This window comes from Bos grunniens, chromosome 27 (assembly GCF_055505025.1).
Source record: "Bos grunniens cultivar Pamir isolate PY7600 chromosome 27, Bosgru_T2T1.0, whole genome shotgun sequence".
NCBI lineage: Eukaryota > Metazoa > Chordata > Mammalia > Artiodactyla > Bovidae > Bos > Bos grunniens.
In genome coordinates this window covers 709,068-716,459 of record NC_141191.1, presented here as the reverse complement: position 1 = coordinate 716,459, position 7,392 = coordinate 709,068, and positions in this window count along the sequence as shown.

Genomic DNA, 7,392 nt, shown 5'->3' with positions numbered 1-7,392 from the left:
TCACGTTCTTCTCTGATGTCTTTTGCCTGGAATGCCCTCTGCACTCTTTGGCTTCCATCCCATAGGGCATTTTTCGTTTCTTGAATGTCCTAAGTTTCCCTGGTCACATAGCCTTCCAAGATGCTATTTTCCCTGCCTGAAATTCTTCCTGAAACTCAACCCTGGTTTACCTAGGTTCAACCTATGGACCTCCACGAAATGGGGCCTCTGGAAAGCCTTCCCTGACACCCAGGTTTTGTGGTGAGGGAAGAGGCCCCTCTATAGGTTCTCAAAGGATCTGCCTGTGATGTATCATTAGAGTCGTCTCGGTGAAAGCAGGAACTCTGTGTCTTCTTCTCTCCGCCTTCTATTTCCTGAAACTTATTACATGCCTCCTAGCTCATCGTAGGTGCTCAGTATTTACTTAGTGTGTGAACGACAGAAAAGCTCTTGGAAGCCTCAAGGGGTCACTTGGCTCGGCCCTTTTGATCTCTTTGTATATTTGGCGAGTCAATTCTTTCCTTTCCTGGGTTGATGTGTACACTATATTCGAGGCACAACCTAAGGCATGAAGACATATCCATACATAGAGGTTCTTGCTTTCAAGGAACTCGTACAGCAGATTTCTACAAGTTAGGGCTTTTCAAATGCTCTAGAAGCATGTGAACGTTCAGTATGCTCCATTTTCATTTCAAAGAAAGATCGTTTGACTTCCATAGCAAAGGTGGAGACCTTCCAACGTTGAGGCCAATACTTATACCTTGACCATTTCAGGCAAGTCTTGTGGTTCCTTCTGGAGGTGTGTGGCTCTTGCAGAAATGTGAAGATCTTCCATCGTCCTCAGACTTTGGTGTCATTTGCAATCATCCAGAAAGCTTCCAGGTCTAGGTTCCAGACCACCACCACACACAGTCAGTAGCCAACGGAGTGGATTCCAGGAATACGCATTGTTCACCGACATTACCGTTGATATTGTTGCTGCACACTCAATGCAGTGGGCAGGGCCTGGATTGTCCACTGGGTCTCATGTGGAATGGAAAGAAGGGCTCCCCCCCCACACACACACACACCCCACCCCCACTGTTGACAGCCTTGTGACTAGAAACGGTCCCCGAAACAAGAATCAGACAAACCAGAGAAGCCCAGATGATAGTCCTTGAGATGAAGGAACTAAGCAGCTGGTTGAGATGGCACCAAGGGGAAAGGTTGCTCTTTTTGTCTGCCCCTCTACTCCTTTCTTCCTGGACGCCTTAGGGTTTTGTCATGGAGATTTGAAAGAAAGTGCACAAAAGTCATATGTGTTGAATCAAGATTTTGCATTTAACCATCTCTCAAAAAGGAAGAGAGCTTCACCTGCACATGTTTCTTCCAAAACCGTCAATTGCTTTTCAATTCTGGGGTTTCTCTCTTGCCTTGTTCAGTTAGCCTTAACAGTAAAAATCAACGAAAACTACATAAAGATTCAAAGATACCAACAAAGGACAGCTTCTGTTTTTGAAACCATCTTTCCATTTAGTAGAACACGAGCTCTATTCTTTGTATTTTGCCTAGGGAATTAGCAATGTCCTGGTTCAGATGGCAAGGCATCTGCGCGCAGGAGACTGGGGTTTGATCCCTGGGTCGGGAAGATCCCGCCGGAGAAGGAAATGGCAACCCACTCCCAGTATCCTCGCCTGGGAAATGCTACGGACAGAGGAGCCTGATGGGCCGCAGTCCATGGGTTGTATTCAAGTTGGGCTCAACCCAGCAACTACGAACACAAGTATTTCCAAAGACCACACTCAAGTGTGTGTGTGTGTGTGTGTGTGTGTGTGTGTGTGTATCTCCTCTTGCCGTCTTGGGGTCTGTCTCGGAATCTTCATGTATTTCTGCCTCTGTATCTCCTGACAGCCAGCTGCCGGCCCGTTCGTCTGGCCCCCGCCTCTCCCAGGCGCTCTGGCTCTGGCTGAGGAGCTTGCGCAGGCCAGCTGTTTCCCTTGGCGTCGGTGTGTGCGAGTGTCTGTGTGTCTGTCGGTGTGCCTGCCTGTGGCTCGTCTGCTCTCTCAGGAAGGTCGAGGGCTTGGCGTGGGGGCAAAGGGGGGCGTAGGTAGTGCGAAGGGGCGTGGCTGAGGCGCTCCGTCGACCGTGTCTCCCTGGCTTCTGGTGGGTTTGGGCACCGGACAGGTGCTGGGGAAGTTGAGTGCTCAAGTTTCCCTGCGCCTAGGCCCGCAGGAGGTTCAGAGGCCCCTGGGCCGCGGGGGTTGGGAGGCGGCGGGCCCCGAAGACCAATACCTCCGAGGCCGCGCGGGCCTGGGCAGCGAATGGGATCAGGGGGGCGGGAAGGCCCCGCTCAGCGAGCGCGGCCGGGTCTGGAGTGGCCGGGGGTGGGAGGGCACCGATACCTCCGCACCCCTCATCCCAGCCCCCAGGCCCCGCGCGCACGCGTATCCTGCCAGTTACTTCCTAGCACCAAACTGATTTTTCCTCAACATTGTTCAGTGCCTGTCATGGAGGGAAAGAGGGAGAGTTACTGAAAAAATATTCAAAGTCTCTTATAGGAAAATATTTTGAAATATTATATTTTAGAAGTATAGACTAGTAAATTATTTTTAAAGTATTCATCCTATTATGTACAGGCTGTAAAATGCTATCAAGGGGCACTTTTGGATAAATACTTTAAAATATACGAGTCATTTTGGCCTGTGTGAAACAGACTAAATAGCCTAAGCCATGAGTTCCGTTTTAGTCTTAACTCAGATCAACTCGTGGTGGTGGTGGTGGTGGTGGTGGTCATTCGTTAAGTCGTGTCGGACTCCTTGAGACCCATGAACTGCAGCACACCAGGATTCCCTGTCCTTCACTATCAAAGAACCCTGTCTTTTTCACTATCAAAGAGCCCTGTCTTTTTGGGCTACTGTTGTAAATGCCGTAGACTAGCTGATAAACAACAGAAAGTTGTTTCTTGTAGTCCTGGAGGCTGGGGAGTCCCAAGATCATCAGCAGGTGCCACGTCTGGTGAGTCATGTTTCCTGGTTCCTAGACTGCCTGCTGCTTCTCCCTGTCCTCGCAGCACGGGAGCCCATTCCTTCCTGGCCTGACCCCTCCCAGAGTGCCTGCCTCCTAGGATCATCACCACGTGCGGGGTGAAGTTTGAGGGCCCATAAACTGTCAGCCCATTGCAGTCCCTAAGTATACTCTGCATTATTTCAGTCTTTTGAAATAATTCGAGCTTTCCTAATAGCCCAATACATGTTCTTTTTGTTATATGTTCGTTGGGCTCTTGAAAATAATATGTATCAGTGGGAATGCAGTGTTCCGTGTGTATCAGTTACATCAGGTATGTCACTCATGTAATTCAGCTTCCAGTAGCCACGTTGAGTAAAAGCAGAAGTAGGTGAAATTACCTGTAATATATTTTATTTTAACACACCCCAAATATTATCATTTCAGCGTGTAATCAACATGATAAAACCTAATGCAATAGTTCACGTTCTTTTTTTCATGCTAAGTCTTTAAAATCCAGCATGTGTTTCAGGCTTGCAGCGCATCTCATTGTAGAGCCAGCCACATTTCAGGTACTTCATGGTTGCAGGTGACTACGTACCAGGGAGCCCAGTTCCAGGAGAGATGTGTCTTTAACGTCTCCCACTGGGATTATGAACTCGGCTGTTACTCCTTTTCTATTTCTGTCAGTTTTTATGTATTGATATTTTGAGGTTATGTTATTAGGTACATTCAAGTTTAGAATCCTCATCTTCTTGCTAGACTGAACTTGTATCAGTATGAGATGTTCTTTTTTATTGCTAGTAATGCTTCTTTCTTTAGACACTATTTGACAGTGATGTTGCCACGTCAGTTTTCTGTCCGTGTTAGCTTGGGTATCTTTTACTTTCACCTGTCTAAAAGACCTTCCATCTTAACATGTACCTCTGAATAGTGTATAGTTTTCACTGGAATCAGTTTGAGTATTGGCTCTGTTTATAATGTTGATATTTCAGTGTGTAGACACCATGTTGCTGTGTGATTTCTGTTTGTCCCACCTAGTCTGTGTTCTTTGCTCTTGCCTTCTTTTAGAAGTATGAAGTGTTTCTCTAGTTCTGTGCTCCTCTGTCAGGTTGTTGGGTGTACATTTGCAGACACAGCGTGTGTTTTACATTCAAGTCTAACTTAGTACTCTTACTGCCTCCCTGACACGACTGTTTCCTCCTTGTCACTGTCACACTTTAAACGGTTAGATATATTTTTGGCATTAACATCATTGTTTTGTAGAGTTAGTATTTACCCTCACAGTTACCTCATTGTTGGTCTTTACTTGTTTTTTATATTTCCATCAGAGACTACTTTTCTTTTTCCCAAAGCACTGCCTTAATATTTTTTTTTAGTTCATGTGTGTGGGTGATGAGTTGTCTCATTTCCATTTGCCCTCAAAGTCTCTATTTTGCTTTCACTTTCGAAGAGAGTTTTTGTTGGATGTAGAATTCCAGGTTGGTGGTTATTTGTTTTTCAGCATTTTACAGATGCCAGTCCATTATCTTCTGACTTCCTTGTTCTTGGAAAGTCAGCTCTCAGTGTTGTTGTGCCGTTAAAAGCCACACCCTTTTTCCTCTGAGTGCTTGAACATTTGCTTCTTGCCTTAGGCACCCGCAGAGCTGCTGAAACCAATGTGTGGTTTTCATTTTTGACTCAATGGTCTGATTCTTGAACCAACTCTTACCACTGTCCCTGTCAGTCAGTTCAGTCGCTTTGTGTCTGACCCGTTGCAACCCCATGGGCTGCAGCACGCCAGGCTTCCCTGTCCATCACCAACTCCTGGAGCTTGCTCAAGCTCATGTCCATCGAGTCGGTGATGCCATCCAACCAGCTCATCCTCTGTCGTCCCCTTCTCCTCCTGCCTTCAGTCTTCCCCATCATCAGGTTCTTTTCCAATGAGTCAGCTCTTTGCATCAGGTGGCCAAAGTATTGGAGCTTCAGCATCAGTCTTTCCAATGAATATTCAGGACTGATTTGCATTAGGATTGACTGACTGATTGGATCTCCTAGTAGTCCATGGGGCTCTCAAGAGTCTTCTCCAATTCCCCAGTTCAGAAGCATTGATTCTTTGGCATTCAGCCTTCTTCATGGGCCAACTCTCACATCCATGCATGACTACTGGAAAAACCATAGCTTTGACTAAATGAACCTTTGTTGGCAGAGTAACGTCTCTGCTTTTTAATATGCTGTCTAGATTTGTCATAGGTTTCCTTCCGAGGAGCAAGCATCTTTTAATTTCACCATCTGCAGTAATTTTGGAGCCCAAGAAAATAAAGTGTGTCACTGTTTCCACTGTTTTCCCATTTATTTGCCATGAAGTGATGGGGCTGGATGCTATGATCTTCATTTTTTGAATGTTGAGTTTTATGCCAGCCTTTTCACTCTCCCCTTTCACTTTCACTAAGAGGCTCTTTAGTTTCAGCCCCTGGAGGCATTTCTTATTCCCCTTTCTGTCTTTTCTCCACCATGAGGGTCCCCATTTATAGTTTTTAACAACATAGTTTAACAACAGATTCCTTCAATACATTCTATCCCTTTTCCCTCTTATATATATATTGTAACCGATCCGTCCTTCAGTTCACTGATCGTCTCTTCAGCTACATCCAATCTGATGTTAAGCCCAGAGACTGAGTTCTTAAATTCAGTCACTGTTATTGTAAAGTTCTAGATTGGTTTTGATTCTCAGAAATTTTTCCTTTTGTCAAGTATATTTTTGAACAGGTGACATTTGCATCTGATACCTCTAGCATACCTCTGATACGCTGATATATATCTCATACCTCTGGATCTGGTTCAGTTCTTTTTCTCTTGGTCCTGTTTGTTGTTACACCCTCTTTTGCTTCTTTGGTTGCATGTTGGACATTATGTTTGGAAAACCCTAGAGGTTCTGAGTGATGCTGCCTTCTCCAGAGTTTCCTCTGACGCAGACCTCCAGTGGGGACAGAGCTGTCTGTTCACTCAGGGCCTGAGGGACTTGAGGCTTGGGGATCCTTTTAAGCTCAGTCTCAGCAGCCTTCACCCACCTTCCCCCCCAACCCCAGGGAGGAGCTTTCCAGCGTCTCCAGTGTCTGGAAGCCTGGGGTGCCTCCCAGGGCCCCGCGTTCTCGGCAGGTCCTGAAGCCCACCGTCTCTCCTGAGCACCAGGAGGTGACTGATAGTCAGCGCTCAGCCGGTTTGGGCAGAGTGTTGGGTACGTTTTCTGACATCCGGACTGACTCGTCAGGCCTGCGCTTGACTTTTTGTCTCCACAGCCCAAGGAACCCTCCAGAGCTGTGTGAGCCAGCCCCCTCTGCTTGACTTTTTCCCTTCCTTTTCTTCACAGAGTCAGCTTTGCTCAGATGCCCCGAGGGAACGAGCGGCCCTCTCAGTCTCCAGCTCCCTCACTGAGCTTCGCTTTTGTTTGAAATCTTGGATTGTGGCTGCCTAAGGACCTCTTTTAAGCCTTATTTAGCTTTTCTAGCTCTTGGTAGGCTGACCTACAAGATGCTTGCGTCTGTCACTGGAAGTGGAGACACCCTGGGGGGAGGGTCTTCTGTCATCTGAAGCCACATGTAACAATCACAGTAATTGTCTTGATCAAGTTAATTTGATACCAGGGAAAACAAGAACCAGGGGGCCTTGCTTGGTATCCATGGCTGTGTTTCTGGTCAGAGTCCCCAGGTTGCCTGGGCTGTTTCAGTGCCATGTGAACTTGGGAAGGAGGTGGAGCAGGCGGCCCACGCGGCCTGGAGACAGAGGAGCCGGTCTCCCCTCTGCCCTTGCGCCTGGCAGCTTAAGGCAGGCCTTGCAATGCCGGGCTGCTGGTGGTGGAGGCCAAGGCTGAGGAGGGAGGGGTTACGTGACCTGTATTCTGTGACATGGTCACACGTGGGTTTTCTTTTTCAATTTGAAAAAATGACTGCTTTTAGTCTTCCCTCCAGTTTCACTTTAAGGTGGAAAATGAAGATTTTATTCGTAAAATTGAGCACAGTGACCTTACAGTCTTTTTGAAAGCAACAGTTGATGTTTTAAGAACACATCTCAGAGAACTCCAGTAGATAAAGCTAAAAAAAGAGAACGTGTTCAGGGTGAACTGCAGGCAGGACCCCAAACTGTACCCTGTCTCTCCCAGAGTGTGTAATTGGTGAGATGGGTGGATATAGGACCCCAAGCACCCTGGGGACCGAGGTCCTCAAATGACAGCAGAGGGCTGGGCTGAGCCAGGAGCAAGTGGCGTGTGTGCTGGCGAGTGGAGAACCGCGAGGGTGGGAGTGGAGCCAGGAGAGGGGTGGGAGACTCAGGCGGGGTCTGGGAGGCGCTGGCTGTCGCGGCTCGAGGCAGGGACACCCCTGAACCTCCACCATGCAGTCCCCACGGGGCAGAGTCGTCTGGCAGCCGAGGGTCGAAGTAAAGAGGGCGAGTTCA